The sequence below is a fragment of the Lucilia sericata genome, unplaced genomic scaffold (genome assembly GCF_015586225.1).
Source record: "Lucilia sericata isolate MDLA Ls3-8-SP2 unplaced genomic scaffold, ASM1558622v1 Contig002323F_arrow, whole genome shotgun sequence".
NCBI lineage: Eukaryota > Metazoa > Arthropoda > Insecta > Diptera > Calliphoridae > Lucilia > Lucilia sericata.
The window spans coordinates 41,723-54,110 of NW_023996137.1; the positions used below are offsets into that span (position 1 = coordinate 41,723).

A 12,388-nucleotide genomic window follows, 5' to 3' on the forward strand; every position below is an offset into this window, starting at 1 on the left:
CTAGGTGTATTCTATTCTCTATAGAAAATTTTCGCAAATTTCTATTCTTTACAGAAGTTTTTGAAAATTTCTCTTTCTCATAGAAAATTTTCGAATATTTCTATTCTTTATAGAAAATTTTTCAAAATTACTATTCTTTATAGAAAAAAATTTTAAAATTTTTCTCTTTAATCTTCGAAAATTTCTCTTCCCTATAGAAAATTTTCGAGAATCCCCGTTCTTTAGAGAAAAATTTTAGAAAATTTCTCTTCCTTATGAAAATTTTTCGAACATTTCTCTTCTATATAGGAAATTCTAATCTTTATCGCTCATCTTTATAGAAATTTTCAAAATATTTCTCTTCTTTACCGAAAATATCCAAAAAATGTCTCTTTTTTATAGAAAAATTGCAAAAATATCTGTTCAATATAGAAAATTTTCGAAAATTTCTCTTCCCTATAAAACATTTTCGAGAATTTTTCTTCTTTATAGAAATCTTTCGAAAACTCCTCTACAGAAAATTTCAAACAATTTCTCTTCTTTATAAAAAATTTTCTAAAATTTTTCTTTTTAAAAAAAAAAATCACTTCTTAAAAGAAATTTTTCGACAACTTCTCTTCTTTGCAGAAAATTTCCAAAAATGGCAATTTTTTTTACAGAAAATTTAAAAAAATTTCATTTCTTTATAAAAAAAATTTTAAAAAATTTCTCTTCATTATAAAAAAATTTTCAAAAATTTCTTTTCTTTATACAAACATTTAAAAAAATGTTTCTTCTTTATAGAAAACTTTCGAAATGTTCTCTTCTATAAAGAATATTCTACAAAATTCACCTTTTTTATAAATAAATTTTCGAAAATTTTTCATTTTTTAAAAGAAAATTTATTTTTTTATAAAAAAATTAAAAAAAAAATCTTTTCTTTATGGAAAATGTCTCTTCTTTGCAAGAAAAGGGCGTCTCTCCATCTTTCATTTCTCATAGAACTTTTTTTTTTTTTTTAAATTTTTTGCAAAAAGATGAAGTAAATTATGAAAATTTCATATAAAATGATACATTTTGGAAAAAAAGTTATAAAAAGTGCAAATTTTTCGAAAATGTTTTATAAAATGCTTCATTTTTCGATGTCTATCTGTAAAAAGGAAAATTTTTCGAATTTTCATTTTAATAGAATTTTCCGAAATGTCCTCTTTTTATATAAAAAATTCCTTTTAATACCCACATTAAAAAGAAAATGTTCTCTTTTTATAAGAACCTTCTTTATAAGTTCCTATTTGATCAGTTTATTTGCCCACTTCTTTACTCAATGTAAGTGATAAGTTAATTCAGTTATCAATTGTCAGATAACATTTATCATAGTTAAACAATATTTAATCATTTGTTAATGCTCGTTTAACAATAGACGATAATTGTTTTATTTAACGAGTCAAAGACTTCAACATTAAATGGTTTATTTATACACTTTTATTTTATTATTGAAAGGGGCCCCCCCTTATTCATAGTTTATTGTAACACTATTATTCTAGGTATTAGTAAATATTGTCAAATTCTCTTTGTAAAAGAGAACGCTTTAAATGAGAGTGGAATTAATCGGAAGTTTATTGGAGCTATTTAGCTGAAAAGTCGATTAGTAATCGTGCCCTAGAGCAATGTTTGCTCTTTATTTTCTTAAAAACGTTTCTGATAAGAACTATTTTAACATACTCTAATATACTTGTCGGTTCAGATATTTACAGATCTAACTGTAAACTCAGTAAACTATTTCTTTTAGTGTACAAATAAGATTATTCTTAATGAATCATATTTCAGTTGAACAAAAACAATAATAACAATAATAAATAATAACATTTTTTAATATTATATTCCCTACATACACACTTACATCTAGACGTAGATATTAAATGCACATGGACTCATCCATCCATCCATCCAAATGAAAAAAGTTAATAAAAATATTTTTGTACTTTATGGTATGCAGACATTTGGAATGAACTCAAAATGGAATTTTATAACAGAAAGTGGCCACAAAATTTTAATGGCAGTAATGACCATTTATTTCAACAAAACAATCAAATAAAAGTTTCAACACAGAAAAACAGTAAAAGACAAGACGAAACAATTGAAAATGATCCTTGAAATTTAAAACACATTTAGAGGCAGACTTTAGTGGAACAAACATACATACATATGTATGTACATATGCTACAACTGTAGAAAAAAATCAAACAGACTTTTTAACACAGAAATACTTAACTATTCGAGATTAAATTTTTATGAGACATATGGAAATACAGTTTATTTTAAAATATTTAATTTATGGCAGACACCATTCCCTTTAAGAAGCATTAACATAGTTGGTACATGTGTTTATTTCTTTTTTGCAAATATTTTCTTATTAATTTTGTTTTTTTTTTATTTAACAATTAATTTCTTTTTAATTTGATTTTTAAACAAAACAACGGTCTACTAGAATTAATTGGAATTTTACACCCATTAGATTTAATATTAAACGCTGTTGCATTCTATGTTTTAATTCGATTGTATTTCTATTTAATCTTTTGCATTAATCGGCTTAACGTGCTCAAGTTAGCACACCCCATTTTCACACCCATCCATTCATCATCATTGGCCAAATGTAAACATTTGCAAACACTTTCAAAAAAAAAAAAAACGTTTTAGTTTCGAATATGTACTTCCTGCCAGCCCTCTTTCGATTCACATTTCTATAATAAATAAATCTAACACGACTATTTGACAACCTACACCGACATGAATCAATCAATACTGTTTGAAATGGTACTTACTAGACTAAACTATAGACTGGACCATAGACTAGACTATAAACTAGACTATAGACTATATACTAGACTATATACTAGACTATATACTAGACTATAGACCAGACTATATATTAGAATACATATATACTAGACTATAGACAAGACTATAGATTAGACGATAGACTAGACTATAGACTAGACTATAGACTAGACTATAGACAGGACTATAGACTAGACTAAAGACTAGACTACTAGACTATATACTAGACTATAGACAGGACTATAGACTAGATATAGACTAGACTATAGACTCGACTATAGACAGGACTATAGACTAGACTATAGACTAGACTATAGACTAGACTATAGACTAGACCATAGACTAGACCATAGACCAGACTATAGACAGACTATAGACTAGACTAGACTATATACTAGACTATATACTAGACTATATACGAGACTATAGACTAGACTATAGACTAGACTATAGACTAGACTACAGACTAGACTATAGACTAGACTATAGACTAGACTATAGACTAGACTATAGGACTAGACTATAGACTAGACTATAGACTAGACTATAGGACTAGACTATAGACTAGACTATAGACTAGACTATAGACTAGACTATAGACTAGACTATAGACTAGACTCTAGACTAGACTATAGACTAGACTATAGACTAGACTATAGACTAGACTATAGACTAGACTATAGACCTAGACTATAGACTAGACTATAGACTAGACTATAGACTAGACTATAGACTAGACTATAGACTAGACTATAACTAGACTATAGACTAGACTATAGACTAGACTATAGACTAGACTATAGACTAGACTATAGACTAGACTATAGACTAGACTATAGACTAGACTATAGACTAGACTATAGACTATATTATAGACTACTATAGACTAGACTATAGACTAGACTATAGACTAGACTATAGACTAGACTATAGACTAGACTATAGACTAGACTATAGACTAGACTATAGACTAGACTAGACTATAGACTAGACTATAGACTAGACTATAGACTAGACTATAGACTAGACTATAGACTAGACTATAGACTAGACTATAGACTAGACTATAGACTAGACTATAGACTTGACTATAGACTAGACTATAGACTACTATAGACTAGACTATAGACTAGACTATAGACTAGACTATAGACTAGACTATAGACTAGACTATAGACTAGACTATAGACTAGACTATAGACTAGACTATAGACTAGACTATAGACTAGACTATAGACTAGACTATAGACTAGACTATAGACTAGACTATAGACTATGACTATAGACTAGATAGACTATAGACTAGACTATAGACTAGACTATAGACTAGACTATAGACTAGACTAAGACTAGACTATAGACTAGACTTATAGACTAGACTATAGACTGACTATAGACTAGACTATAGACTAGACTATAGACTAGACTATAGACTAGACTATAGACGACTATAGACCTAGACATAAGACTAGACCTATAGACTAGACTATAGACTAGACTATAGACTAGACTATAGACTAGACTATAGACTAGACTATAGACTAGACTATAGACTAGACTATAGACTAGACTATAGACTAGACTATAGACTAGGACTATAGACTAGACTATAGACTAGACTATGACTAGACTATAGACTAGACTATAGACTAGACTATAGACTAGACTATAGACTAGACTATAGACTAGACTATAGACTAGACTATAGACTAGACTATAGACTAGACTATAGACTAGACTATAGACTAGACTATAGACTAGACTATAGACTAGACTATAGACTAGACTATAGACTAGACTATAGACTAGACTATAGACTAGACTATAGACTAGACTATAGACTAGACTATAGACTAGACTATAGACTAGACTATAGACTAGACTATAGACTAGACTATAGACTAGACTATAGACTAGACTATAGACTAGACTATAGACTAGACTATAGACTAGACTATAGACTAGACTATAGACTAGACTATAGACTAGACTATAGACTAGACTATAGACTAGACTATAGACTAGACTATAGACTAGATTTTAAGACGGAAGGACAGACATAGCTAATTGTTATACTTAGTACGACTACCTTTCGAGGCCTTACTAACACCAGCTTAAACTCAATATATTCTCTCGATTATAGTGCTTCAAAAAGTGTGCAGCAAGTGTTGTTATTTTGAGATTATGTATTTTACAAAATCAAATTGAAAATTTATTAGTCATCATACATACATACATCCATATACAAAATCTTTGTATACACAATAGAATTAAAAATGTTTAGTATTGTACAAACAATTTGAAATTTTAAAGAGCATTTAAATAAATCGTTCACAAATGAAACAAGAAATTTAATCATTAAAATAAAACATTTTTTATTAGTTCAAATACATCAACTTTATTATTGCGATTTAAAAAAAAAAAACTTTTATATCAATTTACATAAACAAAATCCCATAATTTTCAAAAAAAAAAAAAATATCAACAATCTCAAAATGGTACTTTTTGACTTAAGCCCACATTTAGTATACTCAATAACCAAAATGTTCTCCCTAAATATAGCTTTAGGCACTCAACCAACGTCAATTGATCTCCAAAATCATGAGATTTGACTTCCCTCGATTATTTCCTATGGAACCACGTGAGGTCACTTGTTTATGCTGATAAACCAGCAACAACCGGTAACAACCATATGAAATCATTTTCCGAAATTTTGTATTATTTTATTCTCTAAAATGTCTATATAAAATCGGTTGCATTTGGAAGGAGCTATCCATAAACACTTTACAAATGGAGTTTATGCTATTTTGTTTAAGCCTCCCCTTTTCTTATTAATCTTGTAAACACAATAAATTCAATCAATAAATACATTAATTTTTTGAACATTATTTAACAATTTCAAAATTTATTTCCACTATATTTCAAAAAAATTATAAATTGTTTGCTAAACGTTTACACATGACTCAATCTGTAATTATTTTCCAAAGTGGAAAAAATCCCGCCAATATTTTATTCCAACTAGTTAATTTAAATAAATTTCCAGATTAGCAAACCGTTTAATAACAAGTCAAGATTGTAACAATTTTATTAGAAATTAGTTTATTGCAATTATTTAATAGTAATTTCCAAAGAAATTAAATTTAACTTTTTGCAAAAAGTTCAAGTTCATATAAATATCAATTAGTCAATATAAGTGCAATTTATTGAAATTAAATTTTTTTTCCAGCAATCTGTTTTTATGAATGGTTCTTTAGTTGTGTTGTTTGATTGTAGTTGTTTATTATTTTCTTTATTTTATTATTTATCTTCCATATATTTGACGTAATAGTGCTATATATGAGTACGATTTACTCAAAATACCGGCAAAACTTGGCAGAGAAAGTCCCATAAAACCGCCAGCTGTAAACATGAATGGACGTTGGGCATTGGTTAGATAGACCACAAGAGATTTACCATAGCGCCGATCGAAAAGATACCACGATGAGTTGAAACCACTGGTGGCTAGAGTTTTGCTCTGTAGATGAAATGTTTATAATGAGAAAATTTAAGGGAGTGTTAGAATCATATAGACTCTTAATTAAAGTGTGTTATGGGGAAAAAAGAGAATTTTATTATTAACCCTTTAATGGCTGGTTAAAAAAATTTTACACTTCGCGAAACATTCTAAACAACAGTCGAGACTATAGTCGGGTACACATTCGAGTTTAAAATCTAGTCTATAGTCTAGTCTATAGTCTAGTCTAGTCTAGTCTAGTCTATAGTCTAGTCTATAGTCTAGTCTATAGTCTAGTCTATAGTCTAGTCTATAGTCTAGTCTATAGTCTAGTCTATAGTCTAGTCTATAGTCTAGTCTATAGTCTAGTCTATAGTCTAGTCTATATAGTATAGTCTCTATACTGTCTATAGTCTAGTCTATAGTCTAGTCTATAGTCTAGTCTATAGTCTAGTCTATAGTCTAGTCTATAGTCTAGTCTATAGTCTAGTCTATAGTCTAGTCTATAGTCTAGTCTATAGTCTAGTCTATAGTCTAGTCTATAGTCTAGTCTATAGTCTAGTCTATATCTAGTCTATAGTCTAGTCTATAGTCTAGTCTATAGTCTAGTCTATAGTCTAGTCTATAGTCTAGTCTATAGTCTAGTCTATAGTCTAGTCTATAGTCTAGTCTATAGTCTAGTCTATAGTCTAGTCTATAGTCTAGTCTATAGTCTAGTCTATAGTCTAGTCTATAGTCTAGTCTATAGTCTAGTCTATAGTCTAGTCTATAGTCTAGTCTATAGTCTAGTCTATAGTAGTCTATAGTCTAGTCTATAGTCTAGTCTATAGTCTAGTCTATAGTCTAGTCTATATCTAGTCTATAGTCTCTTCTATAGTCTAGTCTATATGTCTAGTCTATAGTCTAGTCTATAGCTCTAGTCTATAGTCTAGTCTATAGTCTAGGTCTATAGTCTAGTCTATAGTCTAGTCTATAGTCTAGTCTATAGTCTAGTCTATAGTCTAGTCTATAGTCTAGTCTATAGTCTAGTCTATAGTCTAGTCTATAGTCTAGTCTATTATAGTCATATAGTCTAGTCTATAGTCTAGTCTATAGTCTAGTCTATAGTCTATGTCTATAGTCTAGTCTATAGTCTAGTCTATAGCTATCTAGGTCTATAGTCTAGTCTATAGTTAGTCTATAGTCTAGTCTATAGTCTAGTCTATAGTCTAGTCTATAGTCCTAAGTCTATAGTCGAGTCTATAGTCTAGTCTATAGTCTATAGTCTAGTCTATATCTAGTCTAGTCTATAGTCTAGTCTATAGTCTAGTCTATAGTCTAGTCTATAGTCTAGTCTATAGTCTAGTCTATAGTCTAGTCTATAGTCTAGTCTATAGTCTAGTCTATAGTCTAGTCTATAGTCTAGTCTATAGTTCTAGTCTATAGTCTAGTCTATAGTCTAGTCTATAGTCTCGTCTATAGTCTAGTCTATAGTCTAGTCTATAGTCTAGTCTATAGTCTAGTCGATAGTCTAGTCTATATCTAGTCTATAGTCTAGTCTAGTCTATAGTCTAGTCTATAGTCTAGTCTATAGTCTAGTCTATAGTCTAGTCTATAGTCTAGTCTATAGTCTAGTCTATAGTCTAGTCTATGGTCTAGTCTATAGTCTAGTCAATAGTCTAGTCAATAGTCTAGTCTATAGTCTAGTCTATAGTCTAGTCTATAGTCTAGTCTATAGTCTAGTCTATAGTCTAGTCTATAGTCTAGTCCTATAGTCTAGTCTATAGTCTAGTCTATAGTCTAGTCTATAGTCTAGTCTATAGTCTAGGCTATAGTCTAGTCTATAGTCTAGTCAATAGTCTAGTCTATAGTGTAGTCTATAGTCTAGTGTATAGTCTAGTCTATAGACTAGACCATAGACTAGACTATAGACTATAGTCTAGTCTATAGTCTAGTCTATAGTCTATAGTTTTGACTATAATCTAGTCTATAGTCTTGTCTATAGTCTAGTCTATGGTCTTGTCTATAGTCTTTTCTATAGTCTAGTCTATAGTCTTGTCTATAGTCTTGTCTATAGACTATATAGCCTGTAGTCAGGCCTATAGTCAAGACAACAGTCGAGATAATAATGTGGCTTATAGTCGCGTCATAGTGTGACGTACAGACAAATCTGTAGTCTGTCCTATTTATGAGTATAGAGACTACAGTCCGTCCTTTATCTTAAAATATATGTCTATATGTCAGACCGTATGCTTGTAAGTCCATAAATCAATAAACATTACACCTTAAGGAACACCCTAAAATCCTTTCCTTATCATTAATCATACTGAAATACGACTCTAAAGATTTTTGCTTGACTGCAATTGATTTCGCACCATTTTTAGAAACATGTTTCAATAAAAAAAGTAATTGATAAAGAACTACAACTACATGGTTATGTTCTTCAGGCAACAGACAAAAAGCTTAACTTTAATTTAACACAAACTTTAAATGCGAATGTCATTGAAATCCCTTATTTGGCCATAAAAAATAAAACCCACTCTTTGTTTTTTTTTTTCATTTAAACGCATTGAAAGAAATAACAAAAGAACCATAAATAACAAATTAAAATCCAAAAAACAACAAACAGAACTTAAAAAGGAGTCAGTCATACATTCAGTCAGTCAGTCCGTCGTCAACTTACCTGTTCAAAAACTTCATTGCCAAACCAACAATAAACGAAAAGTTGACAAAAGATGCAGCCACAATAAAGTAAATTAAAACCGCCCCATTGCTGCCACCAGTTCTGACCGTGGCCTGAAAACCGGTCATGGCAAATATCATCAAAGACGTGAAAAATTGCAGCAAGACCGGTTGCGAGAATATATCCTCTGTCCGTTGACGAATTCTTAACGAAGTCAAAAGTAGATTTAAAATAAAGATTTGGAAAGTCAAATTTTAACAAGTTTAACATATTATGCTGACATTCTTTTACTTACTCCCTCAATAAAGAATGATGTTCGATTATGGAATTCAAACGTTTTAATGGTTCTCCTTTGAATACCTCCAATGCCTTCGTATCCTGTTTGTTTGTAATGGTCAATTCATCAAATGACAAATTTAATATATTCAATTGAAAACGTATTTGATTGATGATGGTTACATTTAAATAATCAACGGCCACAATTTGTATGGCAAATATTAGGACACTTAAACCCATATAGATGAGTTGCCAAAATAGTGGTAACCAGGAGGGTAGAATAACACGATATGGAAATATTTCACCAGCAACAGATTCAGGATCTGAAAATTAAATATTAGGCTTTAGGTGATATATCCAGACTATATACAATACTATAAGTCCAGTGACAAATCTATAGACAATACTTTAGTTCAGACTATATGCAAAACTATAGTTCAGACTATAGATAAGACTACAGATAAGACTATAGACAAGACTCTATATAATACTACAATCCAGATAGTATACAAAACTATGGATAAGACTATTTTGTTCAAACTATATACGAGACTATAGTTCATACTACAGACAAATATATAGTATGTACAAGATTATAGTCCAAACTATATACAAGTCTATAATAGAAAACAAAACTATGGTCCTGGCTATAGTCTAAGCTATAGATAAGACCACAATCCAAACTATATACAAACTATGTACAAGTCTGTAATCGAGACAAAATTATAGGACCAGTTTATAGAAAAGACAAACTACAAGTAATGCTATAGTCCTGACATATAGTCCAAACTATAGTCAAGGTTATAGTCCATACTATAGACAAGATTATAGTCGCGAGTACAGATAAGTCTATAATCGAGACTATAAACAAGATTTTGGTCCAGACTATAGAAAATACTATGGTCTGTACCATAGACAAGACTACAGTCCAAACTGTATGTAATCAAGACTTTAAACAGGTCCATAATTGAGATGATAAACAAGACTTTAGTTCAGACTATAGACAATACTATATCCAGATTGTAGTGCTGACTATAGACAAGACTATAGTTCGCCTAAAAGAAATATTATCCCGACTATAGTCTAGACATTAACAAAACTCTATTCCAGACTATAGGCATAAAAATAGTACAGACTATAAAAAAACTATAGTCGCAACTATAGACAAATTATAGAAAATACTATAGTCCAGACATTAGACAAAGCTCTTTTCCAGATTATGGTCCCGACTATAGGTAGGTAAAAATATAGAAAATACTATAGTCGAGACATTAGACAAAACTCTAGTTCTGACTATAAACAAAACTATAGTCCAGACTATAGTCCCCACTATAGACCAAACTATATAACTTACGCATGAAAAGAACGATCATGGCCAAAAATCCAGTAGTGCCTACTATGCCTATGTAAATACATAAGACTATTTTATTTCCAGTTCACCGTTTTGAAAGGTCTCAAGCTGAAATTGTAAAAAAAATAATATTCTAATATTTTAGGTCCACAAGTAACTAACTATTATTCGAATGATGTCAAAGTCTTTACCTGTTTGCTCGATTTGGTATAAGTTTTGGTAACATACTCTAGCATGCCTATAACCTTTTTCAGATCTTTGTATCTAAAGAACAAATTTATAATCTGCAAAAAAATCCCCATGTTAAATTTAAGATAAATTTACTAATACTCTATTCATTAATATAACACCTTCACAGCACCCGTAACATGTGTCAATGACAAACAGATATTCTGTGTTATTTTATCCAAATCATCTAGATTCAAAATCAAATCATAAATTTCAAAACCAGTATAAGCAAATGTCACTAAAAAACTCGTACAAATGCCATACAACAAAATTAACGCTTTTAAACCGTTTGATTCCTTTTGTAGACCAATTATCGGCACACCCGTTATATTAGCTAACCATATATTTAATTTAATAGAACCAATTTCACCAATTTCCGGATTGGAAGGAAGATATTAATGAATAATACTTTCCAGTTACTCATCATGTTTAACGCGAGAGTTTAACACTGTAAATGATGAGAATTTTTTCAAATCCTAATAATTTATAGTGATTAAGGGGGCTAAATGATAATAAGTAATTTGTATAGGAAAATTTAGAGGTGTTAAGTCGTTAAATTCTAATGTTAATAGCGATAATTATGGGGTGCCTATAAAGTTGAAAAAAAAAATAAATAAGGCAGATTTACAATTTAAGCTGCAGGCGACAAGGAATCTAAATTGTATATTTCGTGTTAAATTAAGAAAAGTACAAGTTAAAAAGATCAAATCTCCAGACAAAATTAATGTCCAGAATGTACAGACAAAACAATATACCTCTATAGCATGGTATATAGCGCACACTAGACTATAGTCCAGAAAAAACAAAATTATAGAGCACACTATATGCCAGACTCTATATAGACTATGGTCAAGACTGAAGAAAGGTATAGTCCGAAGTATGAGCTCAGCTCATACTTAAGATAAGCAATTCTGAAGGTTAAAAATTATTGGTCTACATTATTTCCCAGCGTGTTGTTGCAAGTCACTGTAATTGTAATTACTGAACGATAACCTAATCCTTATTTATTTGTTAGTATGAGACAACTTTATATTCCTTTACATAGTACTTGTACGACTTTTTAAAATGTAAGTTAATGTGACAATTTAATTTCATACGTAATTTGTAGTTTATGCCTATAATTTTATTTAATAAATAGGTTTAACCTAAGTATGCCTGTAAGTATGTTGAAATATTTTTAAAAAAGTCTACAAAGTTTTTAATTTACTTATTGTAGTAACACCTTATGAAAGTGTACTTTAGTTTATATTACTTTATTAAATAAGAATCAGTTTAATTTTATAATGAGAATGAAATACTAATAAGGGGACACGAACAGGGGCAGAAAGGGGGCAGAAAGGAAGGGCGGAACAGGAGGGGAAAGAAGCGGAGGAGGAGAACAAGAACGAAGAACGAACGAACGAACGAAAGAACGAACGAACGAACGAACGAACGAACGAACGAACGAAACGAACGAACGAACGAACGAACGAACGAACGAACGAACGACGAACGAACGAACGAACGAACGAACGAACGAACGAACGAACGAACGAACGAACGAACGAACGAACGACGAACGAAACGAACGAACGAACGAACG

At 30.3% G+C, this 12,388-nt stretch overlaps 1 pseudogene; it reads right to left on the bottom strand.

Annotated features, from left to right (window-relative positions):
- Nucleotides 1-6,097: 6,097 nt before the first annotated feature.
- Nucleotides 6,098-11,269, bottom strand: LOC119613809 (annotated as a pseudogene).
- Between the last annotated feature and the right edge of the window lie 1,119 nt (nt 11,270-12,388).